General features: G+C 50.8%; 2 long non-coding RNA genes across 3 annotated transcripts; both read left to right on the top strand.

The window, feature by feature from the left end:
* The first annotated feature begins 12,869 nt into the window (after positions 1–12,869).
* On the top strand, positions 12,870–18,755 carry LOC140687377 (uncharacterized). Its single transcript, XR_012061633.1, has 5 exons — positions 12,870–12,933; positions 14,527–14,643; positions 15,063–15,237; positions 15,356–15,447; positions 18,669–18,755. It is a non-coding gene; the product is annotated as an uncharacterized lncRNA (long non-coding RNA).
* A 1,587-nt stretch (positions 18,756–20,342) lies between these two features.
* On the top strand, positions 20,343–27,200 carry LOC140687376 (uncharacterized). Of its 2 annotated transcripts, XR_012061632.1 has the most exons (6): positions 20,343–20,431; positions 22,166–22,294; positions 22,638–22,770; positions 23,158–23,211; positions 25,463–25,560; positions 26,957–27,200. It is a non-coding gene; the product is annotated as an uncharacterized lncRNA (long non-coding RNA). The 2 variants fall into 2 exon arrangements; XR_012061631.1 differs by lacking the exons at positions 20,343–20,431; positions 22,166–22,294; positions 22,638–22,770; positions 23,158–23,211 and adding an exon at positions 23,649–23,682 and having other exon boundaries at positions 25,451–25,560.
* Positions 27,201–27,643: the final 443 nt, after the last annotated feature.

The following is a 27,643-nucleotide window of genomic DNA, read 5'->3' as shown; positions in this document are numbered from 1 at the left end:
CATATCATACACACAACCACACACATCCTCAGGCGCACACACACACATAACTTACAGAACCACATATATCCCCAGGTGCACGTGAGCACACACACACACAAAGTCATATACCACACACGTCCCCAGGTGCGCACGTGCACACACACACGTCTTACACACTTTGGCGTTATTCTAAATCAATTTACAATCGAGGGTCACAGTGTCCATTGTTTTATCCACTCAGAAGATCCTGACTTTGGAGCGTGAAGCAGGAGCCCTCCTCTCTGGAGATGGTCTTTACCAATTACAGTCTCAGTAGAGCCAACATAACTGCTCTAGACCTTTGGAAGTGCAGGGCCAAAGCATACCTGGGAGCTCACATCCTATACATGTAAACATGTTAAGTGCAGTAGCTTCTAAATTCCTGCCTTTACAAATATACGTTCATTATAAGGGGGAAGACCAGGTTCAAAATTAGAATTCCCAGACACAGGGGAGTCTGGCAAAGAAAGTGAATGTGTGGGGAGAGCTGATTCCCAGTCTCTGACCACTAGCCTGACCCTTTCTTCCCAATGCTGGGTCCATCCCTTGCCACAAGGGGCCTTGGATGTGCACAGGGGGACACTCAGAACTCACATCCGGAATCTGCTCATACCCTCCGTGCATACAGCAGCCCTTTGGCCTCTCTGTGAGCCCTGGGAATTTGAACTTCCGAGAGAGCCGGTGCAGGTACTAGGAATGGGTCAGGGGCTGCTGAGACACGGCATCTGGGGTCCTGGATTTCTAGAGCACGGGATGGATCCAATGACCCTGTCCCCTTGGCCCTGCTGACTCCACCCCATGGAGGGCGTGGCCAGAGGAAGTGTCAGGGCCAGAGGGACCCTCTGCAGTGCAGGACCCAGGGCAGCGGGCCCACTTGCCGGGGTCTAAGGGCAGAAGGCCTAAGGAAAGGTCTGAAGAGGATGTAAGGTATCTTCATTCCCATTAATTAAACAAAAATAAAACCATACCACAGGCGTGAGTGGAAAAGGTTTTGTTAGAACAAGGGAAGGCACTTACCAAGGTCTGGCCATAGAGGGCTGGTGGGTTTGCCAGGTTGATGAGGAACCAAGAGGCCGTTAGTCCCCTCTGGGTCTAAACACCTCTTGAATTCCTCCGGGTGACACTGAAATGCAGTGAGACACGGAACTCTCTTAAGTTGTTAAAATCTTCATGGTGAGCCATTCAACTCTCTCCTCATTCTTGGCTACGAAAGCACGATAAACACAGACCAGAAACTCATCAGCCTGTTGGTTGGTTCACTATCCGTCTGGCGCCCCCTCTTGTAGGATCCTTTATCACATCACCCAGGGCTGACCCGGCTCAGGATTATAGCTGATTTTCCGCAGGTGGCATCACTTGCTAGTGACACGAAGCAGGCATGTTAGCCACCTCCCAAACACTGAGGCTCCTCCTGGGAGGAGCCTGCAGACCCCCAGTCCAGCCTCTGCACCACGATGTTCCTTAGTGTCACTACCGGTTTGCTGCCCTGGCCTCTATCTCTGACCAGATCCTCGCCGGACTGTCGATAAATGTCACCCATATACCACATCTAAGCTTGCGGTCCAGATGTGACCATGGTTCTTATTTTCTTCCCATCGATGGATTGTTTGATCTTTGTGTAATCGTGTCGGCAGCAAGGCCAGTACAGCCCTCTTGAGGCCTCCCCGAGCCGCCTCTGTGTATAACTGTCCTAGCGCCCCAGGGGATCGGGTATGAAGCCTGGCACTCAGACACGAGGATGTCAGCTGGAGAGACAGGAATCCACTCCTGCTGTGGCTTCTGCTGAGGCTCGATGTGGCCATAAAAACGGATCCCACAGGCCCTGACGTCATTTGACTCGCTGCAGGGATGCTCCCATACTGCCGCGTTCCCCCCAGAGACCGAGGGCTTTCGGCTTGTTCTGGAAGGCCCCACCCCCGAGGGGGCACTGGGTCCAGTGGAGCGTCCAGCCTGCTACCCCGCCAGCCCTTAGGGCCTTGGTGGGGCCTGGAACATCAACTGCCCTCCCCTTAGGGACCCCTTTGTCCTTTCCAGCCAGCAGATCTAGGTCATAAGCACTTTAACCCAACTGAGGGTGTTTTCCTCACTTCAGGGGCAGTGAGGACTGGGTTTCTTCGCACTCCAAGTGCCCCAGGTCTGGACGCAGACAGCCTGGCTCTCCCCCCAGTCCTGCAGTTCCCAGCCACACCTGCTGCTGGTGACGGAGTCTGTGCTGTGTTCTCTTCCAGGACAACAGGTGCACTCTGCCCCCCGCCCCGTCCCCACCAGGGGTGGCAGAGGCGGCAGACACCCATGTGAGCTTGGGCCTGAGGCACTGCCCAGAAATCAGCGACCCAGAGGCCGCTGGTGACTAGAGGGACCATGGGGCAGAAGGCAGCATGGGATGGAATGAGGAGGAAGGTTCAGGATAACGAGATGAAAGGGGGAACAGATAGCACCATGAGGACCTCGACCATGAAAGGGAAGAAAATAGACAGTGACAGCTGGAGCGGTGTTGGTGTTAAAAGCTGCGGGCTTTTTCATTTAATTTTATTAATTACCACTACATATAGTGACATATTTTTATTTGATTAAAGATTAGATGCCATGTCATATAACAGGATATAGTATAATATTTATTAAATAATACATAATAGTAGATATACTAGCATGTTATATTCTGTTTATTTATTATCAGATAGCATATAATACATATGTAGTTATTTATATGCATAATATATAATTCATGCATCTATATAATATATAACACACAACAATGTAGGATTATGATTAATATATTTTATAACAAGATTACATAACAATAATGATGTAATATTATCCATTGTATAACTTGGTTCATGACACGTTCTCACCTTAGGTGCCTGTCAGAAGTATTTATGTATTAAAATTAATATTATAAGAAACAGTTGTGAACCTAACATCCAGCACCAGAACAGGACTATTGACAGTGACATACTGTGTCCTATCCTGCCCTTGGCCTCTTCTCACAGGAAGTAACCAGCATCCTGAATCCTGGCTTACACTTGCCTTGTGTTACTTTCACACACACAACATTTAAGATCAGTTAAAACAAATGAACTGCAGGTACATGCAACGAAGTGGATGTATCATACACTCTATGTTAAATTGAAAAAGTAAGCCCAAGAAGGTAGACTATATTGTGCTATGCTTTTAACTGTGTATATATATGTCAACTAAACTCACTAAATTAAGAACAACTACAGCGAGAGTCCAGGTGGGATAGGGACAGATAAAAGGTGAGGTGAGCAGATTTGCTGCAGGTGAGCGAGTTCCTTTCCAGTAACATGTCATTCTCTCTGAAGCAGGAGGCAAGGCCATCTGTTGGGAGTCAGGGAAGAGACAGAGGGAAAGTTAGTGGTGTGCAGAGAGCAGAGAATGTTGACACCACTGTGTGGCAAGTGGGGAAATATGCTCACTAGAGAAATCCTGGAGGATTGCCTGGCAGTGGCAAGATGGTGGGCATTGATTTGTAGTCTTAGAAATCTGTGATGGGAGAGCCTGCTGCCTGCAGGCTCAGAACAAATAGAGCTGGGTGAACCGAGATGGAAGTCGTCCTGGTGAGGAATTGGAAAGATCAAGGGTCAAGGGGGTTTTGTTTATCATAAAGAGAGTGCTGACTGTGGATGCAGAGTTGGAAGGTGGGGAAGTGGAAGTAAGAGGAACGTGGACAGGCAGGAAAGCAGAGGAGCCAGTGCATGATGCCCCAGTGAGGGTGAAGGAGGGCCAAGGAGGCTGGTGGAGAAGCAGCTGGATGGCTAGAGTTGGGCACATAAAGGAGAGAGGCTGGACCTGGGGTGGAGGCATGCCTGGGTATGAGCCCGGGGGTAGGGTGAATAGGGGGTTGCTGGCTCAGGCTGACGGAGAAGAAGACCCTACAATGACCATACTGGGTGGTGGAGGGAGAATCAAATTTGACGTCTTAATGGTAGGCGGTGAGGCAATACAGAGCTGGTGGTCCAGCTGCTCCTGACTGAGGCAGTTAAGCAGGGAGGCCAGGGTGGCAGGCACTGCTAGGAATGGACTGGGTTTTCCAGGTGTTCCCAAGAGAGGAGGAGAAATCACCTGATGGGGGAAAGTGAGCACAAGGAGGTCAACCCAGGCTCCTGATCAAACGGAGGGTGTGAGGGGGCAAAGCGTCAACTCCAGAGATGGTGGCCCAGGAAGCAGGGACCACGGGTGAAGTGAGGGGACACTCAGAGAAGAGAGGGAGAAGTGTCTTCTGGTTCTAGAGGGAAGAGAGGCCCCAGGACAAAGGAGCACAGGGGCACAGTGATGAGGATGGACTGGCTCTGTTGTGACATTGCAGGAATGGCTGGATCTTTGTCCTGAGGGCTTAGTTTGGGGGTCTACTGGCCTCATGAGGGCCCCCCTCTCAGCAGCCTGGACAGATGCTCCCGCTCCTGAGATCTGTGTGGCCACCACTGTTCCCAGAGGGGCTCTGCCTCCATCTTCTATCAGACATTCCTGTCCAGTCCCCGACTGCCAGTGAGGGAGCCTGGGCCTCAAGCCGTTTGCCGTGGAGGGACACAGGCTCCTCGGAGAAGCAGGCTGATCTTACTTTTCTCCGTGAACCAGGGCCTAGCAAAGTGCCAGCCTATGGGTGGGCCATTCAGAGGCTCAGATACTTCTTAAATTAACTCAAAGCAGTAGAATAGCAGAGCTGGAGGAAGTGACCACTGAGCTCACAGAGTTCACTGCCCACACTCCCATTCTACAGATGAGGAAACAGAGGCCAAGCGGTGAAGCTGCCTTGGCCAAGGTCACGCTGCTCTTTAATGCTGGCCTGTGTTGGGCATGCCAAGTGATGAGCTGCACTGAAGGGCTGAGAGGGGGCTCTGGGGCCAGACAGATTGGGTTCAAGTCACAGCTCTGCCATTTACTAGCTGTGTGATTAATGACTGTCCTTCGTGTAAAGTGCCACCTCATTGGTTTGTCATGAACACAGAGTTCCTGGAACAGCAGGACAGAATTCTTTACAGGTTTGCTGTTGCTTTTGTTACTATTATTATCACCAATTGAACCCTGAAATGAAGAACAAAGACAGCAAGAATTTTTATTTTAAAAGATTTTAGAATATGATGATGACTGATTTAATCTATTCAAGTTTGCATTTGACCCTTATTAACAACTGTACAATGGATGACTTTTGAGGAAATGTTATTTCATGTCTTTAATTCTAACTACACAGGCTATTCAACAGGAAGCAATTTTTTTTTCCAGGAAGAGGGACAAAAATTTAACAATATCTCTGTACCTCTCGGTTCCCAGTGAGTTGGTTGTGACCTGTCAACCCAACTTTGGGGAAGTGCCCGCACCTCCTGGGCTAGCTGCACTGACCCGCGGCCTCCAGGGGGCGTTGTACCCCACACGAATCCAATATCTTGGTTCATATCTTTGCTTCAGATCCCTCAAGGACTGCCCATTCACCAGGGCCCCATCTGCCCAGCCAGCCTTGCCTGCTGGACTCCAGGACACTATCCTGGGTCTCAACCATCCTCTGTTCCTACGCCCGCCCCACTGCTCTTCACTTTGTCCTTCAAGTGTGGGCTCCTGTGGCTCGCCACCAAGCAGGTGTCTCCCAGTCCTACACCTCGGGGAACTGCATCACCCTGCACGGTGCCTAGCGAACCCATGTGGAGGCAGGAAGAATACAGAACAACAGGTGCTCAGAGGGGCTGCCTTTCCCACTGCAGGGGCCCTGGAGAGCTTTCTCCCAGCTGGTTATTCACAGGCGCTGAAGCTGTGGAATCTCGATCTTACCAATTTAAAGGGCATCATCACTAATTACCAAAGAAATCATTTTTTTAGCAGCAAAAGGAGAAAAGACTTTGTGCCCCGCGTCCCCATGTTTCTTCCTCCGCCTTCAGAGGTGATTCTCACTCTCTGGGCAAGAAAAGCAACACACAGAATATTATTTTTCAATGATTTTTTTTCCCACTCTGAAGATTGCATCCCAGGACCGATGAAGGCTAGGATGGTTTGACTTCCCTGGACTGAGTATTCAGAGGCTCAGGGGGGAGGGGGTTGGGCAGATAATTCAGCATTATGGAACCAAACAGAGACATTAAAAGGTTCTACTCTAAACAGAAAGGAAGCAGGATGCTATAGAAATGGGAAAACCATAGTTGGAAGTGAAATAACGAGTTACAAGACAATAAACATGAAGATGTAAAAAAGAAAAGTACATCAAAATACAACAATGTGGGAAAGGGAGAGGGTAGCAAGAAAAGATAGATTTTTTTCTCTTTCTTTTTCTTTTTTCTCATTATTCTTAGGATGTGTTGGAGCCAACGTGATTATCAGTCTAAAGAAAATAGATATAGTAATGGGTTGATATTCTTGAAAAATAGGGTAACCACAAATCGAAAGCATATAATAGAGTTGAAAAAAAAAACACAAAAAGAAACAAACTCTAAATGGCTTAAAGACTTAAACATTAGACAAGACGCTATAAAACTCTCAGAAGAAAACATAGGCAAAACATTATTTGACATAAATCTCAGCAGTGTTTTCCTAGGTCAATCCACCCAAGCAACAGAAATAAAAGTCAAAATAAACAAATGGGACGTAGTTACACCTATCAGCTTTTTCAAAGCAATAGAAACCATAAGCAAAAGGAAAAGACAACCTATGGAATGGAAGAAAATATTTGCAAAAGATGAGACTGAACATGGCTTAACTTGTAGACTATAAAAATAGTTTATACAACTTAATAAGAAAAAAAATAAACAACCCAATCCAAAAATGGGCAGAACAACTAAACAAGCAATTCTCCAATGAAGATATACAAATGGCCAATAGGCATATGAAAAAAAGGCACAATATCACTAATTCTCAGAGAAATGCAAATCAAAACTACAATAACTTATCATCTCATACGACTCAGAATGGCCACCATTCAAACATCCACTCACCATAAATGCTGGAGAGGCTTGGAGAAAAGGGAACCCTCCTACATTATTGCTGGGAATGTAGTTTGGTGAAGCCAATGTGGAAAACAGTATAGAGATTCCTCAAAGACTAAAAAAAGACTTATCATTTGATCCAGCAATCACACTCCTGGGCATATATCCAGAGGGAACCTTAATTTCAAAAGATACCTGCACCCCAATGTTCACAGCAGCACTGTCTTCAATGGCCAAGACATAGAAGCAACCTAAACGCCCACTGACAAATGACTGGATAAAGATGTAGTATTTAGATATAAAAGAATATTACTCAGTTGTAACAAAGAAGGAAATAATGCCATTTACAGCAACATGGACGGACTTGGAGATTATCACACTAAAGTGAAATAACTCAGACAGAGAAAGACAAGTAACATGTGATATCACTTATATGTGGAATTTTTAAAAAAGATACAAATAAACTTATTTACAAAACAAAAACAGACTCACAGACTTAGAAAACAAACTTAGGAGTTTGGGATTAACAATTACAAACTACTATATGTAAAACAGACAAACAGCAAGGATTCACTGTAGAACACAGGGGAAAATGTTCAGTATCTTGCAAACTATAATGGAAAAGAACCTGAAAAAGAATAGACTATGTATATGTACAACTGAATCACTATGCTGTATACCTGAAACTAACAAAACAGCTGTATATCTGAAACTAACAAAACATTGTAAATCAACCACATTTCAATTTAAAAAAAGATAAGCTCTAAATAGCTGTATTCAAAGAAAATCTTCAACTCTTACCTCCTACAAAAAGCAAAATGGGAAGATTGAGCAGGACCAAATTATACTGAGTGAGAGGTTAAATACCTTCTCCAGCACGTGGCCCATGGTACACATACATCGTGTTTTCCTTCAGGTAAGAATGGCCCTTAATGCCCAGGGAGCGAGTCCTGCTGGGACAAGGCCTCTGTGGCAGTGGCCTCCTTATCACCACTCCATCTCACCAGAAGGCCAGGGTTTTCAGAGGGGAGGGAACACAGAGCTCATACACTTCAGATATATTTCCTGAGAAAAACTGTGGAAAGACCAAATTCACCTGCAGTGCGGGAAACATGAGCAGGACCCCTAAGCAGACTGACAAGCCCGAAGCAAGACGGCCCGATGTTCACATAGGAACCAGAATAAAAACCGTCTGGCCCCAGTTAAACGATCACCATCTCACCTGCAATGAACTGTTCATATTCAGTGTCAGGGATGTTTCTGTTGAGACTTGAGGGATCAAAAAAGTCAGATCAGGGAATCCGGCCCTGGTGGATATCACCAGCACCGACTCCTCCATTTTCAGCAGAGTCTTCAGGAGGAAGGCGATGTGGATACAGACGCCCCTATGGAGGCTGAAGCCCTCCGGAGGGTTGACATCACACAGAAGGTACCTGGCAGGGAGCAAAGGAGAGCGGGTCTTCAGAGCCAGGTCTCTGCACAGGAATCCCGGCTTAGATAGAACAGATACAATGGGAATCTCTGCACAGCACATGGCCTAGACTCAAGACACGTTCAGCAGCTTCTGGTTTGTATAGTGGAGGCACTGCCCACCGATCTCTGTGTGGCCAATTATTTCGAGTCCGGGAGCACATGCAGAAGACATCTTGGCATCTGTCTAACAACGCTAAGCACCTGACTAATACCTGAGCACCCGTTCTCCAGGTGCTCTCAAACTTCTTGGCCTAAAGACCCCTGTACACTCTTAATTACTGAGGACTCCAAAAGGCTGCTGTTTATGTGGGTTAAATCTATCAATAGTTCCTGTGTTAGAAGTTAAATAAGAACTTTAAAAAATGCTTATGAGTTCACTTAAAAATAAAAACAACTTACGACATGATACCATTAATACTCTTAAGCAAAAAATAAGTATATTTTTCTAAACAAAATCATTAATGAGAGGAATAGAAGTGATTTTAATTTCTGTAAATCTCTTTTGGATTGGTGAGAGATGAATTCTATCTGCCTCTACATTACCTGTTTTGTGATATCACAGACCAGGTTTTCCCTGGAAAACCCCACAGGAAACTCGGGAGTGCAAGAGTGTGCAAAAGGCAGGTGACTACCCGGCGTTTCTACTAAAATAGTCTTGCATCTCAGGGGCCTCGGACTCACTTTGATAACTACTGTCCTACCCTAGGCGAGACTCTCCTACACAAGAGCCAGACAAGGGTCCTGGCTTCTTTAATGAGTTACCACAGCAACATCCCTCCCTTCTCTGTGTTAATGTTTCCCACAACCTCCATTACTGCAGATGAGGATGTAATCCTCAACTGGGGCCCCTAATCCCAGAAGACTACCAATCTTGAGAGGGAGGGCCCATCTACCATCCCTACACCCTGCACAGTCTATTTGGAGTCAAGCCCTAGATAACTGCTAATTTACACTGACCCTTGTCTTATTCCTGAGTTTTATCGAAGGAGCCAACATCTGGATGGAATTGAAATTTCCCTGCAGATAAACAAGGATGATAAACCGCCCTATTCCAACACCTATTCTGGGGCTCTTCAAAACCCGGGTAAGGCCCCGCTTCATAAAAGACGGGTCCTCCACCTGCCCTTCCCGGGAGTTCTGGGAGGCCTCGGCCACGCAGGGCTACCCGGACTCGCGGTCCCAGCCCCAGCGCCCGAGGGGGAGGAAAGTCCGAGGCTGTGCCCCAGCCCTGTCCCCCCCACCCCAGCCCGCTCCCCGGCACCACAGCCCTCCCCGGCCGCCACCCCAACCTGGATCCCACCCCGGTCCATGTCCACTGGCCCCGCCAACGGCGCGGACGTACGTTTACCGTCTGTGAGACGCTGCCCCAGAAAGGATGTCGGCCGCCGACTGACGAGGCCAGAACTAGTCGCCCGGCTGAACAAGCCGCCATCCCTAGCAGCAAACACCGCCATGGTCCCGGGCAGCTGCACACTTCCGGAGCCCGCTGCCTTCCCCAGAAGCGCACGCCGGCCAGCGTGGTGTGCGGCGCCTGTATCCATGGCAACGCCGCGGGGCCCTCCCCTAGCGCTTGCGTCTGCGTCCTCCCGAGGCTAGACGTGCGAGGGCAGAACTTGCGGAGCCAATGGGAGCCAGGGCGCGGCCAGGACGGGGGTGGGGGGAGGCTTATGGGACAGCTGGGCGGGGCCGGGGCGGGCGGGGCCGCGCGGACGTCCTCACCTGCAGGTGGCGCCGGCCGGAGGCTGGGGCGGTGCTGCCGCCAGTGGGCGGGGCAGCGGGGCAGCGGGGGCAGCGGGGCAGCGGGGCAGCGGGGCAGCGGGGCAGCGGGGCAGCGGGGCGGGGGCACCCTCACCTGTCTGTGTGCGGGGCTCAGCCTGGGCTCCGCGGCCTCCGCTTGCACCGGAAGAGGACCCAGGCTACCGGTGGGCAAGATAGAGGACTGAGCCCAGGCACGCACGGCTGGCCAGGTAGGGCACCTAAAGTGCAGATCCGCCAGCCCGGCTGCCGGCCTTGAATACGCGCTGCTAGGCAGTTTCCAAGAAGACAGGATCTGTCCCAAGAGGGGAGGTAGGCAGGGTGCCAGCTGCCGGGTTGGGTGCGGTCTTACAGGAGAGCCACGGTGAGAGGGTGCAGAGCAGCCCCTTTGTTGGCGGGGCTAGGATTTTGGGGTATGGGATGGGGATGATGTGTGCCATGCCCTGTGGTCTCCCAAAGAACTCGCACCCCCAAGCAAAGGACCCTGCTCCCTCCACCCTTCACTGTATCCCCTGCCTTCCCCAGCACCACCACCCCTGCCCCCGGAGTGTCCCATGACCTCTCCCCACACCAGGCACTGTCCCAGTTACAGGTACTTATCTCCTGGTGGTTCCAGCCCAAGGGTGGGGGCTGTATCTGACCAGTTAGGATGCCTGGAGCCTTTGTATGAAACCTCATACCATAATGCAGGCGTGCACAGAGGCCCCTCAAACAGGATTCCCTGCATGCCCTCCCCACCACGCACCCACAGCGCAGCTGCCACACCAGGCCAAGCCTGCCGGAGGACCGCTGTTCCCTCTCCTCCTGTCCCTGATCAAGAGTGCACCGCCCACACTGCTGGGCATTTAGTGGGCCTTAGAAGAGCAGCTGGTATTTTCATGGACAAATATTTGCTCTTTTGGGAAGAGTTGAGTGCAAAGGGATGTAGGGTATGCTTTTTCTGTTGCCCTGGAACTGGTGACTAGGATGCAAACTTAAGTCAAAGCAGTTTTTAGAGAGAGCCGCAAAATATCTAACCCAAAGATCACTGTTCCCCAACAAAGGCAACACCACCTGGCGGGTGGGGTCTTGGTCCCTCTTTCTGGAGGTTGGGGTTTGCACCCTCCAGCTGGGACAGAGCCTGAAACAGCTCTGAACACGCTCCAACAGGCCTTCCCAGCACAAACTGCCTTTATTTTGAATCTGGCTGAAGGAACCAGCTGAGAAATCTGGGTAAATGTTCCTGGGTGTAACGATGCCTTTTGTGCTGAATGAAAGAGCGGCTCTCCACTTGCTAACATCTTTGAACTGAATGTTGTCGAAGCCTTCATGCATGTAGCATGTTGGGAACAGCGTTTCATGGTGAGGGGAACTATATAACTTACATGTGTATGGGGAAGCCCTCAGTCCAACAGGATTTTCCTGCACAGACTGCCTTTATTTCGAAATTGGCTCTTGCTGAGAAATCTTGGTAAGTGTTCTTAGGTGTAGCCATGCCCATTATGCTGGATGAAAGAGCAGCTCTACACTTGTTCACATCTCAGAAATGAATGTGTGTTGAAGCCGTCATTCATGTAGCATGTTGGGAACACAGAATTTAGTGGTGAGAACTATGTTAATTACATGTCTATGATGAAGCACTCGCTCGAACTGGGTATTCCAGCGCATACTGCCTTTATTTCGAAACTGGCTTCTCAGAAGCCTGTGGTCTCCACTGCAGGTCTGTCTCCAAACCCAGGGCCAGCATGGTGACTCTGCTCCCCCTGACTATTCTGGAAGGTCTAGGTGTCCTCCATGGCCCTTCCACCATTATGTTTTTGGGAAACCCCGCAGATGGAATGGGCCTGAGAACAGGAGAGCTGGATGCCAGAAGTCACTGCCCAGTGTGTGGCTCCAGTGAGGGGCATAGGAGATGCCCCTCCGTGGGCTCTGATCGACCCTCCCCTCTCCCCCACCCCCACCCCTCTCCTCCTGCATTTCCTGATTGATCCCTGGATAATGGTCCATACCAGGAATGACCTGGGAGAGGTTTTATGAGTCTTTAAGTAGGAAAAAAAAAAGAAATCTTTAGACAAGTTACTGAAAGTAACTTTCAGCTTTACCGGGAAAGTCCTCATTCCAATGTTTAAGGCTAGTTGACAGGGTGTCAAATTGCTTAACCACTCACATCTGAGCAAGTGCTACCTCTCTCTCCAGCTCCCCGCAGCATCCACCTGTGGCAACTTGGCCAAAAGAAGGCAAGAAAGCTCTTTCCCCTCGCCAGCACCAGCGTGGCTTTGGAGTCAGTGGAGGCTGAGAGAAAGGGCCCAGCCCTGAGGTTTGAGGGGCCTCCAGCCACAGCCAGAGGAGCGGGGGTTTTCAGAGTGGCCCAGCAGGGAAACCAGGCAAGGCCACCTGGCCCAAGTCTTCCCTGCCCAGAGAGCCCCATGAACTGCTTTGGGCCACACTCCCCGTTTGGGCCCCCTGCAAAAAGGTACCACGGGAGCCACACCTGAGAAGGCAGAAGGACAGCCCTTTAGCCTGGGGTCCCAGCAGGTGTGTCCTGTGAGACCTGTGGCCACATAAGTTCCTTGTCTCTCCAGGTCACTGAAGGGACTGTGCTGGGCATCTTGGTGGTCAGGGACATGGGAACACCTCTAAGCTCTGAAGAAGGACAGAGAGACTCTTCCTGGAAGCAAGGATTCCAGGGAGACACCTTGCCCAGAACTGGGGGACTGTGTTGAGTAGACCCCTGGGAGGCAATGTGGGGCTGTGGGGTCCTCTTCTGAGAAGGGAGCAGGTGAGTTTTCCGGGGGTGGGGTCCTGCTTTGTCCAGACATGTCCTTGTGTAAGACTCATTTACAAACACCTCCAAGTCCACCTAGGGGAGGCCCCAGAGGTGGGGGTAGAGGAGGAGAGTGAAGGGTGCAGACTTAGGGCCCCCTGAGCCACCCAGGGAGCCAAGGGTCAGTGGGAACATCTTGGGAAGTCTAGTGCAGGGGTGGAGGACGAGCACTAAGAACATGCCAAGTCATGCAATAAAGTGACCCATGACCACGAGACACAGGTGGCTGTACACCAAAAGAGGCAGATAGAAATTTAGACCCAGGATCTGAGAACCTTGAGAGGGGCTGGAGGGTCCCAGGAACCCTCAGGAACAGCTCTTCTAGGGGCACAGACATCCCAATACACACATTTCTCATGGAAGCTTTTTGGGGTGCAGAGTGAGTTACCAGGATCCTGAACTTAGTATGGAATCCCACCCCCTTGTTCATCACGGTTCCTGGCAATAAATTGCTGTCATTTGTCCCTGGACATGCACAGGGGAGCTGACTGCTGTGGGGGTCACTGCAGGACTAGAATCTTCTGGTGTCTTCTCTGTGACCACAGAAACCCAGGGGGATTTCTCAACGGAAGAACCTGGAGATCATGCCTGCAAGGACCACCCTCATGGGATGGCCAAGGAGCTCGTGGTACCCAGGTCACCAAGTGACGAAGTTGTGAGGTTGCCTGGGGTATCCTGGGGTCATGTAGATTTCTGAGGTCAGCACGTGGGCCCAGCACTGCTGGATGGTCTGCACAAAGAGGGGCCTGCCCTCCTGATGATGGCTCTTAACACCTGCAGGGAAACTGCTCCCAGGGCTCCTGGAGGTCCATATTGAGAGTGTCCTGCCAGCCTTGTGGGGTCACCTTCCCCTGATGCAGAAGCAGACCTCTCTCCCTTGAGGCCCAGGGGACACCTGGCTCAGGTCCCACCTATGTGCCCTGGACACGCAGAGCCCCAGAGCTCTGGCACAGCCTGGGGTGTGGTGGTGTCCGGGCAAGAAAGGCCCTGGGAAGGGGGTCATTCAAGGGCAGAGGCCACTCTGCAGGGATGCTGGACCTGGCAGCAATGCACTGCTTCAGTACTCCTTTGGGTTGGGTTTCCAACCTGTGGGATGGAAGGGCCAGTCCTTCCTGTGGTGCAGTCGGGAGAACTAGATCCATCGTCAAGGTCAGCCCTGAAAATGGAGGCTGTGCTACCTCCATTCCTGGAAAGAAAATCAGTCCCCTCCAGTCCAGGTGATTCAGAAAGTCATTCAGCAATGTTCGGGGCCCCCACTTTAGCCTTTGAATTAGAGCTGAGCAGCTTAGGAGGCCAGATCCCTGTCCGTGGCTCCAGGAGCAGGCTTTCTGCTGGGGGACAGGATCCTCACAAACACCTGTGTCTTTGTGGGACACTCCCCTCTGACAAGCTGGGAGGCAGGGTGCAGTTGTGGGAAATCGTGTTTACATGAGCAGAGGGCCACCATGTGGTGGGGGCACAGGAGACTGTGAGAATGAGTCCCACAGCCTTTCTGGAATCAAAAAACTGGCAAATGTGAAAAAGTGCATAATTTGTTTTATTGAACAGGCTGCTTATGTACGTTTGGAGGACCAGGTTCAAGGACTCAGCATCCCTCCAGGACAATAGCCTCAAGAGAAGAACAGACAGAGCAGGAGGAGATCTGGGGTTTCTCCCAGGAATGAGGTGGAACAGGGATTTCTGCAGATTTGCAAGGAGTCCCCGACCACTGAGCATGGGGTTACAGCCCCACGAGATCCCTGTCATGTTTGGCTTGGGCTCTGGTTCTGGCCTGCTCATGTATTCTTCCAGCAGAGTTCCAGAAACTCAGAGGGTTGACTTAGAGGGGCTGCGTTTGGAACCTAGTGAGGAGTTGGAGGGTCCTTTATATTGAGTCCCTTCATCCTAATCACCGTAGCTGAAGCCCAACACCCCCCAGGCCCCCATGGTTGCCGTGGAGGGAGAACAAGCCTGGCAGGTGACCTAGGGGTCCCACTACTGTGTCCTTCCCTTGTCTTCATTCCCTTTCACCCCAGAAGGTGTGATTGTCTCGTGTCATGGTGGCCTCCACAATGTCCCTCCCAGTAATCTCTCTTCTCCATCAGGTGGGGTTCCCAACCCCGCTCAGCCTTCTCTGCATGGATGCTGAAGGACCAGGCCCACCTGAAGTTCTGAGCTCGAGCAGTAAGGTGGAAACAAAGAAACCAATGGAAAAAAGAAGCAAGTGATTGTGGCAAAGCTCCCCACCACAGAGAAGCTGCCCTGAGTGGAAGGGAGAGTGTGGGCATGCCTGTTTGTTTCCTGTCTCCCAGTGCTCTTAGCTTTCTTATTGCCTACCTGCATGGTTACAACAAAATGATCTGCAAAACTGAAAATATTTACTCTCTCGCTTTTACAGAAAAGGCTGGCCAGCCTCTGGTCCGGTACCAGGCAAGAGATTGGAGTTCCTTTCCAGTTTGGAAACATCTTGGCAGGCCCAGGTTTGCAAAGGTCTTTAAGAGTAGTTACGGAGTTTTGCTTTTAAACTTTTTTATGGCTGTATATACTTGTGAGATGTGGTTGTGATGTATAATTCTGAGCCGGGATTTTCTCAAACTGTTTCTCACTTCTTATACCAGACATTCCTAAATTCCAAGTGGAACTGCATATTAAGGAAGCCATGGAATTTAGCAAAAGGATACAGATCTCATTTCCTTTTAAGCATCGATGTACCTCCATCATGGCAGTATTTGTTATGTGTTATTGATAGGGGAACTAAGTAGTAAACAGATTAATAGAAAATAGGGGATTTTAGGTACACAGGTTCATCTTTTCAACATTGTTTGTAATATTTGCAGTTTAAGATGACCATTCCTGAGAAACAGGCAGCCTCTTAGAATGAAATAGCATTTCCTCTGAACCATAATTAATTTTTATTTTGTAGACAGCAGGAAGGGTAATAACACATCACACATTTGGGGACGTCAAAGAGAAAATGTAACTTTCTGGGAGCGCACTCCCCCGCCTCCCCCTGCTCTTTTTACTGTCCCATTCTCCCTGGAAGGCTCTTTCTTATCTTCTGCTCATGGCTCCAGTAACTCTTTCTTCCTCCTTGTTCCTCAGATGGTAAGGTTAGTTTTCTACTTTGAACAAGCAAACAAGCCAACAGAAGAGAAATTTCACAAGCAACTCCCAGCACATCCGCTCGCCTTCTGATGTCTGTGACCTCACTCTCGGTGCCCCAGCGCTTATTAAAAGTGGCATCGAAAGCCAGTTCCTCCAAAAGTCCCCGAGGCCCCATCCCTCCCATCTTCTCTGGGTTGTCACTCCCAAAACCATCCTCTCTTTCACTGCCTCATCTATTTTGTTCTCCTGCTAGTTGGCACCATCAGTATATAAACGTCCATCCTCTTAAACAAACAGCACTCCTTGACCCTAATTCACCCCCACCAATTGCCACCCTGTGTCTTTGCAGCAAATCTTTAAGGAGTTGTTTAAACTCGCTGTCTGCATCTTCTCTTGAGCCATCCCCTTTTACACCCATTCTGGCTTTTCGCCTGATCCCTCGCTCTATGGAAACTGCCCTGTCAAGGCCATCAGTGACCCCATGTTGCTAAATATAGTGGTCAATTTTGACTCCTCATCATGCTTGGCCCCTCGGCAGCATTTGACCCAGCTCTTCCATCCCTCCTACCCCGTGTTCCTGCTTCACTCAACCTCCAGCCCATCTCTCTGTCTGTTTCTGCTTTTGGCCTGCTGGCTGGTCCTTTGCCAATGTCTCCTGTTTTTTCCAGACATATACTGTGGGTGTTCCCCAGGGTGGGTTCCTGGGCCTCTCCTCTCTCTCTCTGCTATTCCTTTGGTGGAAGCAACCCAGCCTTGGAAATTGGCATGCCATCAATTTCTCGATTTCTCCAAAACTCCCTGATTTCCCCTTTCCATCTGAGCCTTTATCCCTGAGACTCACATCACATTCTTTTCCTTTCATTCATCTTGCTTTCACATTCATACATATGTTCTACTATGTAATTACTTTTCCAAATTTTGAATCAGTACATATATATCATGTAAAATGCTTAAATATGTATTATTTCCACTAAGATGCTAATTCTACCTTAGAACATTTCTGCACTTCTGTATTTATGTGAATAAAGCGAATAGTATTTCTACAAGCCTCATAGTTAAACACTGTTAGTTTGGGGCTATTATGTAACATGAAATAATGGTACATCAACATAGTCGTTTTTCATTTATTTTTATGTAACACCGAGATGAGGCTTTTGCCCTGAAGACTGGTTTTATTGAAATTTTACCTACGTTACGGACAGTCAGTTTATGTAAAAGCCCTCATTTCTCCCCTTTTTGATATATGTTCCATTTGGCTATATATAACATATAACTTGGCATGAAACAAAATTCCCAAATCATTCACATAATACAATTAATATGTTTAATTATATTTTTTAAATGTTAAAAAGAAAAAGAAAACAGATTCCTCTACCTATTAGGCAGTTCTGTGGCAATATGTAATACACCCCTTAACCATGACATTGAAGAACTGAGCTGATACCAGCCCCTTTCCACCTGCTCAGCCCCACCTTTTCCCATCCCCTGTGGATGGAGAGGACATCCCTCCCATTGTCCAGGCCCAGATGTTGGAACCATGTCCTTTCTCTCTCTTTCTTTTACACTCACAGACAGCAAATCCAGCTTGTTAGAAAATTCTGGATATTCTGTCTTAATTAAATACCTGCTCTCTGCTCCCCGCCCTCCTAAGAGCCACCTTCAGCCTTTCCTGGATACCAATAGCCTCCTGTTCCCATCTTTGCTTTCCTACAATCTCTCATCCACACAGAGTCAGAGGGAGCCTGTAAAAACATACATTGGGGGTGGTGGGTGTTGCTCAGTGGTAGGGCGCATGCTTAGCATGCTTGAGATCCTGGGTTCAATCACCAGCACATTCATTAAAATAAATAAATTACTTACCCCCAAAAAACACAAACACAAAAGCATAAGTTGGACTACATCACCCCTCCCCTCAAAACTCACTAAACGGGTCACCATGTCATTAGGAGCCAAAGTCGTCACAAAGGCCTCAGGACCCAGCGTGCTCTGCCTCTCTGCCCACACTCTCCCCCTCACTCTGGGGGCCTCTGGCTCCGGCTCTTCCTTCTTCCTCCAGATCTATTCTGCTTCAAGTTCATTACTCCGTGAGATCTGCCAGGATTGCCTTATTCTCTCCTGCCTGCCTCCCACCCCACCGCCATCACCCGAGTTTGCTCATATCACTCTTTTTTAAAAATTTTTCCAAACTCTTGCTACCCCAACATGCTGCCTGTTTCCTCTGCTAAAATTCTGAGCCCCCAGTGATGGGGAGTCATGCCTATTTTGTTGACTGATAAAGCCCGAGAGCCTTGGGAACGGTCTAGTTAGGAGATTCCCGTATGTAGTAGGAGCTTATACACATTTGCTGAATGAATGTAGATGCCCTGGTCCAATCCGATGGAGCACTTCTGTGACGTGCTCAAAGAATAAGTCTCCTTTCCACCTGAGAGGGGGTGACAACTTCCCTGGTGATTAAAGGCAAGAATTTTTTGCTTTATGCTGTTAACCTTAGGCGGGGAGACTGGGGGATCTTCATATATATTTTTAAATTTGGTTCACACTGCAGTTGGTCTTTGGTCTCTGTATAATTTTGAGAAACTCTTTATGAGTGATCATTCTTTGATCAGATTGAACAGGTTCCAGGGGGAAGGACCAAGCCTGTCCCATCAGCCATCCTATGTGTCATGTCCTGGGACCCAGTGGATGCTCAGCATGTAAGTGAACTGACAGGAGTGAATGAAGAGATGGGAGCATCTCATTATTGTGGCAGATCTCTATCCAATGCCTTGAGATTTGGGGAAGGTTTTACGAGTGCAGAAGGGAGAGGTCAGGTCCTCTGTGCTTTTCCTGAGTGCCCTGGCCTTACCCATTCCCCCAGCCCCCTCTGGGCAGCCAAGCCAAGGAGCTGGGCCACCAGGGGTTGTGCTGATCAATAATCCACCTTCACCCCAAGTCCGGGGGTAGGTACACATGGTTGTAGACACTGGAGTCAGGTCCTTGGAGGAATTCCTCACCGAACTATGTTTTGGACCTTTTATTTTTCTCTAGAACCTCCCGCTGAAGAAGATTGTCTTAGACACATGGAAGTTGAGGACACCTTCTGTCCCCTCGCAACCCAGGTGGGGCTGGGAGTCTGCTGTTTCTATAGCCGGTGGGCTCGTGTTGATTTGGGCATCCCTGTGCCTGAATTCCTGCAGTACTCTCGGTGGTAAGGATGGGGGTGCCTGGCAGGGAGGGAAGCGTGTTGGGAGACTGTACAGCTGGGCTGATGTTAACCTGGGGTGAGCGGGAGCTTGCTGATGCATGGCATCTCGGGGCAGGGAACTCTCCACACTCAAGAGGGGTTCCCACTCCCGCAGGGGCCCTTTGATCAGGGTGCTGGGCTGTCAGGGGACCACAGGGGTCCCAGTGAGGATTAGGGTGCCTTCAGGCAATGGGAAGTGTGGGGTCCAGCGGCAATTGAATTAACTGTGCACCCAAACCCAGCCCCCACCTCTTTCAGCCTGTTTCCTAATCTGCAAAACTGGAATGTTATTAAACATCTCGCGGGGTCGTTGATGGGCTGGGACAGACTAGACAGTCAGGAGCTGGAATTCCTCTGTCCCCTGATTGTTTGCCTTATTTCTGACTATTTGCTCTCACAAGCTCAGTCTCTCTGTCTCTCGCTCTTTCACTTCTAACTTTCTCTCATGCTCTGGTTTCATTTGATTTCCAACCACCGCCCCTCCCCTCCACCAATCCCCAGATGAGTGAACTTGATTTCTATGTGTCAGTTTCAAATTCCCAGGAAAGATGCTCTGTCACCCTCTGGATCTGTTGTCCAACCCATGAGTTGTGGCCAGAGGAGCGAGTCCCTCTGGGACCAGGAGAGGGTCTCTGCCCAGCCCCCAGCCACCACTGTGGGAGCACATAGCTCTCCATGGAGGAAGTACTGGCTGTGACCTTGTGTCACTAAGTGTGAATTTATGACTTCTCTTGAACCACCTTCATCCTCCTAAACAAAGATGAAAATTAAACACTCCCGGGATTTGTGTCATGGAACACTCAGGGTGGGGGCTAAAGGGGCTGGAATTTCTGCTGTATTTAAGGGGCTACAGTGAATCCCCAACGAGAGCCTGCAAAGGGAACAGCACCGGCCCCACCCGGCACTTAGGGCGCTGAGTCTGTGTGACGTTGAGCCAGGCTTCTGACCACAGTTCAGGGGTCTGGTCTGACCAGTTAGCCTTTGAAACCAACCAGCTTTGGATTCCTCAATCCCACCCTGAGGTTTTACCTGAACCATCAGCTTCTGTATCTCTGAAGACAGATGATGAGGACCCTTCACGTAAGCCGTTCGCACAGCCCTGTTCAGGCCTTTGTGCTGCACGGTCTGCCCGGCGAGCTGACCGAGGTTGGTATTTTACTGATGTTAGAAGTAGTCTGGTTTCCCGATGTACTGTTTCACTGAACAAGCAACAGAAGCCACTTCTCGCTGATAAAAGCAGAAAAGGGACATAATGAAAAGATACTGGGAGGGTGTGTGGAGTGGCCAGGACCGGAGCCAACCCAGGAGCTGTAGGAGGTGTTAGGGAGCCCGAGGCACCAGGCTGGGAGGGGTGCTACCGGCCCCCCTGCCACCCTAGAAGGGACCCCCCTCCACCCGACCCTCCACCTCACTCACTGCAGGTTCATGTCCCGGCAGGGCCAGGTCACACTGAAGCCACCAGCACACACCTCAATGGGGGAGCTGGCCCCGTCTGAGCTGAGGGCGTGCCTGGTGTGGGGAGAGGCCCAGTTAGAGGAAGGCGGTTCCCCTACTGTTCCGAGTTAAGGTGCAAGTCAGTGCCCATCACTCAGGAGAGCCAGGCTGGACGGACCTCATTGTGGTGACTAGGCTGTCTGAGTTCACTTATTACTTTCTATGTTTGAAGGCCCTGGAGGGAGAAAAAGTGAAGGTTCTAGTACTTATTTTGTGTTTCCCACATACCAGGTGTGGTAAGCAAGCCACTTCAGACAAGGCCCAGAGCAACCACCTAAATAGGCCACGGAGCAAGTCGTGCAGTCAGGCCTCTGTGGTCCCAAAACCCGTGTCCCCATCGGCTCCATACTTACCAGTGGAAACTGGGGGGATTTATGGGACTGTGGGCTCCTGTGGGGGCTGGGATATGTGTGTTTAAGTCCACATCTTCAGAAACTCGGCTAGAACCACAGCCACTGATTGCACGGTGGCAGAGGAAGGGAGAATTCCAGCCTCTGGTCCAGCTGGTGTGGAGCTCAGAAGTTCTTCCTCCTGTCCTGAAAATAACACCAGATCTGAGGGAGCTGAAAACCCACTGCTCTTCTTAGATCCCAGAAGACTGAGGGGGAAAGCTGCTCCCAACTCAGAGAGGTTGCAAAGGGAACAGCGGGCAGGCTTGGAGAGTCACAGCTCCCAAGGCAGAACCAGCTTTTGTAAGAACCCTGGAGGCAGGCAGATTTAACAGGTCCCTGAGGCCAGCAGGAGGCTCAGTGTGGGGAAATCAGAGTGTGACAAGTCCAGGGGGCCGGTCAGAGGGGCCCCATGCTCTTTTTCATGTATTTTACATCCAGGACCGTGTCCTGTTCTCAGAATGAAGGTCAGAGGATAACTCCTCATGCTTCCTGCCTGGAGAGGAGATAATAACTGTATTGAAATACACCCAGAACATTCTGTTTCATTGGGGGAAGTTGTTTTTTGTTTGTTTGTTTTTTTAATGAGAAATTATTTTACCAGAGCCTAACCAACCTGGGAGAAGGGAAATCCCTTCTGTGTCACCCAAATTGGGGTGGGGGGAAAGAGACACACTTGTGGAGGTCACAGCTCAGGGCACAGGCTCAATGAGAACTAATCACAGGACTGCAGATGCCCTGCTCTGTCCCGCTCCCCCAACACCTTACCTCCATGTCAGTAGGGCCCGTGTGTAATAACAGGAATAATACTAACAGAAGTAAATGTCTCAGGAGTGTCTAGGGAAAACCCAAAGACAGCAGGGAGATGAAAACAAGGACACACAGGCTGTTTTAGCCTCTCATACCAATAGCTGTAACAAACTACACACAGCCCAGCCCCAGTATATAAACAGACAACCTCACAGAAGAAATTATTTATTTTGGTTCTCTTACCCAGTGCATTCCATGGTGCATCCTCACCTAGAATTGAGTGGAAGCAAGTCCATCTCAGAAGGGACATAACTGAAGAGGGATGGCTTCCCAGACTCTGAGGGGCAGAGAGAGCACCAGCCTGGGTTAGAGAAAGGTGAGGGGTGGGGTAGGGTGTGGGCTGCCTTCTTCCCCATATAAGGAACCTTCCTGAGGCCAGCACAGTAGGAGGGAGGGCCATGGGGTGGAAGCAGCCAGACTTCATCCTGAGAACTGATGGGATGCCTCAAAGGGACCATTCAGGTGCCCAAACTGGGCCCTGATTGAGGGAGCCAGTCGGTCTGACTCAGAGCCCAGGACTGAGGTGGGCTCACAGCAGGCCGGTATTATTTGGCTGGATCCATTTCACTTCTCCGAAGCCCTGTGTAAAACATGAAGCGTGGACGGCCTGGTGAGCACAGCTCTGCCCTCAAGACCGGTTTCAACTCCTCTCTTCCCAGAGAACAGCATCTCTGAACCCGTCCTGGGTGACCTCACAGAGATCACCCTAGTGGCCCAGGCTAGTGACCGGGAACATGTACCTTCCTGCAGGCAACCCCTGACGTCCACTGATGCATCATATACTGGCAAAGAGTGAGTCCCTGTGCATTGGTCTAACAGCAGAGACTCTGCCAAAGGCCCAAGAGGTGGTGTGTGGGACATGCAGGGGTGCAGGAGTGTAAGCAGTGCAAAAGTGTAACTGGTGACAGGGGTGCAGGGGCTGTGGAGGGCGCAGGCATTTCAGGGGATGTGGGGGTGGAGGGATGCAGAATTGCAGAGAGTAGCAGGGGTGCAGAGGTGCAGGGAGTGTAGGGATGCAGGGAGGTGCTCAGGGACCTGGCCAGGATAAGAAGGCAAGTGCACATCCTTGCAGTCAGCCTGACCCCGGTAGGCTATTGCAATGCTTTGGGGCGGCGGCGGCGGCGGTGGCGGTTGGGAGGCTGCCCGGGCAAGCCGATCGATTTCTTCTCTTCCCTGCAGCCTGGCCTGGGGTGGGGCTTGGCCGCCGGAGATTCGCCAGATGTTGCACTCCAGGTAAGCTTGCTCCTGGTAGGTGGGGCGGTTAGGTCAGAAGGCGGCGGCAGCGGCAGAGGGGCGGAGCGGGTCTACCCCTGGCGAACGGGTGGAATAGCTGCCTTGTCCCGGCTGCTGGGCCTGGGAGCGGCCTCTGCTTCCCCAGGTCGCCGGACACTCCTGTCCCACTCAGCTTGCTGAGTGCGGAGTGGGGGCGGGGCCGTTAAGGTGCGGGTCCCACGGGGGGAGGGGGGCTGCCGCGGGGGAACCGATCAATTCGCTCCGCTCTCCCCGGAGGCGGAGCCAGGGGCGGCTTCTGCTGCCCTAGAGGCGGGACGCGGGTCTCCAGATGAGCTTGCTCCTGGGAGGCGGCGGCGGAGGCGGCAGGGACAGGGGATGTGTTCCAGGGAGCTGCTCCATTTCTTCTCTCCCCCGCGGCCTGCCTTGGGGGCGACCTCTGCCTCCGGAGATTTGCCTGAGGTCCGACTCCAGGTGAGCTTGCTCCTGGGAGATGGGTGCGGTGCGGTCAGGGGGCTGGTAAGGTGGTGGCTGCGGGCATAGGGAGGCTGCCCCGTAGGAGTTTGTGGATTAGCTCCATGTCTGCACCGCGTGGCCTGAAGGCGGCCTCTGCTGCTCCAGGTCCCAGGACACCCCTGTCCCACTTTGCCTGCTGGAGGCGGGAGGCAGGGTAGTCAGGGTGTAGGGGTGGCGGTGGTCGGGGTCCTGCAGCGGGGGAGCGGCCCATTTGCTCCCATCTTCCCCGCGTCTTGTCCTGGGGGCGGTCGCTGTTGCCCTGTGTTATGAGACGCGTGTATCCTAGTCGGCCTGACCCCGGGAGTTGGACTTGGTACTTTGGGGGTGGTGGCAGCAGCGGCAGGTTTTCCCATGGAACTTGTCCATTTGCTCCCACTTCCCCCCATGGTTTGCCCTGGGGGCGGTCCCTGTTGTCCCAAGTTCGTCGGACGTCCATCTCCAGGTCAGCCTGCTCCCTAGAGAAGGCCACTGTGAGGTCATGGGCAAGAGTGGTGGCTGCTGCGGGGGTAGGGGCTGCCTTGGGGAGCTGGTGGATTGGCTCCCGTCTCCCCGATGGCCTGGTGTGGGAGTGGCCTCTCCTGCCCCAGGTCACCAGACGCACCTGTCCTACTCAGCCTGCTGGGGGAGGAGCGCCCTGGGCGGTGCCTTTAAGGTGCGGGGGTGGCGATGGCGGGGGTAGAAGACCTGCAGCGCGGAGCCTGTCAATTTGCTCTCCTCTTCCCCACGACCAATCCTGGGGGCATCCTCTGCTGCCCAAGAAGCCGGATGCCCATCTCCAGGTCAGCTTGCTCCTGGGAGACGGGCCCAATGCGGTCGAGGGGCAGAGGCAGTTGCGACGGCCGGCTGCCCCGCCTAATGGGGCCAATTCTTCTCCTCTCCCCTGACCTGGCCTGGGGACGTCCTCTCTGGCGCAAGATTGGCCTGACACCCCACACCTGGTCTGATTGCTCCTGGGAGGTGGGCGCGGTGAGATCAGGAGGTGGAGAGGACAGGGGCTGCCCCTGGAGAGCTGGAGGATAAGCTCCAATCTCTCTGCAGGCCTGACGTGGGGGCGGCCTCTGCTGCCCCTCGTTCCCAGGTCACACTTCTTCGGGTCATATTTCCCCGGGGTTGCGGTAGGGTGCGGGGGCGTCGGGGTGTTGGCGGGGGTATGGAGCCTGCCGCTGGGGAGCTAGGGGTTTAGCTCCCATCTTTTCCGCAGCTTGGCCTGAGGGCAGCCTCTGTTGCTTCAGGTAGCAAAGCAATTTCCCTGACAGCTTAGCCACCGGAGGTGGGCAGGATGGGCTGAGAGGGCTGAGGCAGCCGCCAAGGCAGCGACGGAGGGGGCTGTCCCTGGCCAGCTGGTCAATCTGTTCCCACCTCAACCTTTGCTACCCCAGTTTCGCAGAACGCCCTTCTCCAGTTTATTCTTCTCCAGGGAGGTGGGCGCAGTGCATGCAGCCCGAGGTCTGGGCTCTCCCTTGGGAGGGGCAGAACTCTCTTGTTCTCCTTTGTCTTTATTCTTCAGCCAAGTGGTTACTGGACGCAATTCTTAATTCTGAGAAAGTGTAGCCTGTGTTACGGAAGAGCTGCTGGACAGTGAGGTTTCTGGGTGGATTTTCACATCAGCTGATGCCCCAGGCAGGCAGGAAAGCTATTACTCAGAGCTTCTTAGTCTGGGGTTGGGGATGGCCCTGCCATCCTCACCATGCTTTTTAAAAATGTGTTACTCCCCTCTTTTTCCTAGGTGACATTTTAGGTTATTGGGTCTCAGATTGCTGGCACACTCATCCCTGTTCTCAGACATCTTTTAAACTTGGGTGAAGTGATAAGTAGGGGAAGATGATTTACTGAAAGGTAAGAATACTTAAATTCGCATTAAAGCTACATTCTGTCAATCTTTCTAAAATGATTTTCCTCTGATTCTAAATCCACGACCTAGTGAATGTTTACTCCTGTGTAAATCATTGATCTTCATATCACATTTGTTGAGTGGTCAACGAGATTTGTTAATTAGATTATTCCTGAAAGGAAAAGTTCAGGCTTTTCAGAATTCCTTGTCTGATGTCACCCAGGCAGTCACAGTAGAAGACAGAGCTGATATAAAAATCCCTCAGCTGCCTGAACTGCAAAGCTTCTGGGATTACTGATCCCTGAAATGCAGGTGACTCTTGATGATAATCTGGGGGATGGTTTAAATGATCAGATTCTTCCAGTCCTATAAATGGGTTCCGTGGCCCCAGCCCCGGGAGAACTGGACATAAGGGCCATATCGTGTGTGGTGGGATGGGAAGGCAAGGTGTAAGAGCTGGAATCACTGAGATTCCACACTCGCTAAACACAGACTCCAGAGCCTAATTGTTGTCAGGTTCTGTTCTGGATTTGAGAGTGTGTTCATACATGATTCTTGCCCTTCTGGAGTCACTGCCTGGGTGGAAGTAACCTTTACATAGATCTGTGGAGGATGACATTTAAGTAGATGGGCTGTTATGGTTCTCAATGTGCCCAGGCTTGCTCTTCCAGGCACTCGTGGGACTAACGCGAGTCATGTTATTCACTCATTCACTGATTTATTACCCTTGAATTGATCACTCGTCCCACAGTAAGTGAAACAAGGTAACAGGAAGCTGAGTTTTGTCCCCTCTCCTATCACTGATTGTTTCTGTCAGTCGGGCGCCCTGCGTATGCATTGTGAAACGGTGGTATTTCGTGCCCATTGGGGCAGCACTGTCAGTTCTGAGAATCAGGGGAGACACATGGGTAGGACAGCACCCTGACACACATGGCACCCCCCATCCCGTGAGACAGAATTGTCGATGCTCAGGTGACCCGATGTAGACTGCGGTGCTAAACCTGAGCATGTTTAGTGATCCTGGTGGCTATGAAAATACAGACTACCAGTCGCTACCTCTGGAGACTCTGAGGGTGTGCACCCCAGAATTCTGCATTTTAAGAAGCACTTTAACGAATCCTGATGAAGAGATCTGAGTGTCCCACGGAGAAACACTGGTGTGCGAGGCACCAATATTGAGGATTCTCAGGGAACGATGTCTTTTTAGGATGGTCCATGGGCCCTCACTTTAGACTTTTGCCTTGGGTTTAATTGTATGTGTTCAGAAGTGATGTCTTTCAATTCCAGTGCATGTCAACATGCTCTGTGCAGGGATTTGCTCTCAGTAGATGGCAAAAACTATGATTCTTCAGGTCACTGAGCTACAGTGTGAACGATATTTTATTTTGGTTTTCTTTGTAGCAATGCAGAGTCTCCCGAGAAGAGATTTAGACTCAACAGCTTTGTGTCAGACTTTGGAAGACCGCTGCTGCCCAAGGTGTTCTCTGGCAGTGCAATGACGAATCTAGGTCCCTCTTTCACTGCTACATCAATGAAGTGGACCACTTGGACAAGGCCAAAGCTGGTATCCCTACCATAGCCCTTTACAGTGTTATTCGGCTCCAGGAAGCCATCAGATGCAGCAGGTGGCCAGAGGAGGAGCCGAACAAACTCATGAAATGTGACATCCCCAACTTTATCAACACGGACCAGAACTCTGCCTTTGTGGAAGATGATTTCCTGATTTTGTAACTACCGATTGTTCTAGAAAATAAGCCAGTTGCCCAGAACTCACACAAAGACTTGAATTGAGAAACGTGCTTTCTTAGGTATCTTTCTGAATATGTGAAGTCTGTCTTTGTATGGCAGGAAGTCCCCTTTCACAAAACTGAATGTGTTTGTGTCTGAGAGAGGGAAATGGAGACAGAAAGATGAAGAAGCAGAAGAGAGCCCCCTCAGAAGAGATCTAGTTAAGTTGAGTTTTTGTGCCTTTAAAAAACATTTGGGGTTTTAGGGGGAACAAAGTATTTACACTGTCTTATTCTCCTCATTGGAAACCTTGGCCCCGTCATCAGAGTCAGCAGCCTTGAACGGGGGTTGCACGCTGCG

This window comes from Vicugna pacos, chromosome 19 (genome assembly GCF_048564905.1).
Source record: "Vicugna pacos chromosome 19, VicPac4, whole genome shotgun sequence".
Lineage (NCBI taxonomy): Eukaryota > Metazoa > Chordata > Mammalia > Artiodactyla > Camelidae > Vicugna > Vicugna pacos.
The sequence above is the reverse complement of the archived record's forward strand: the minus strand, read 5'-3'. Positions and strand labels throughout refer to the sequence as shown.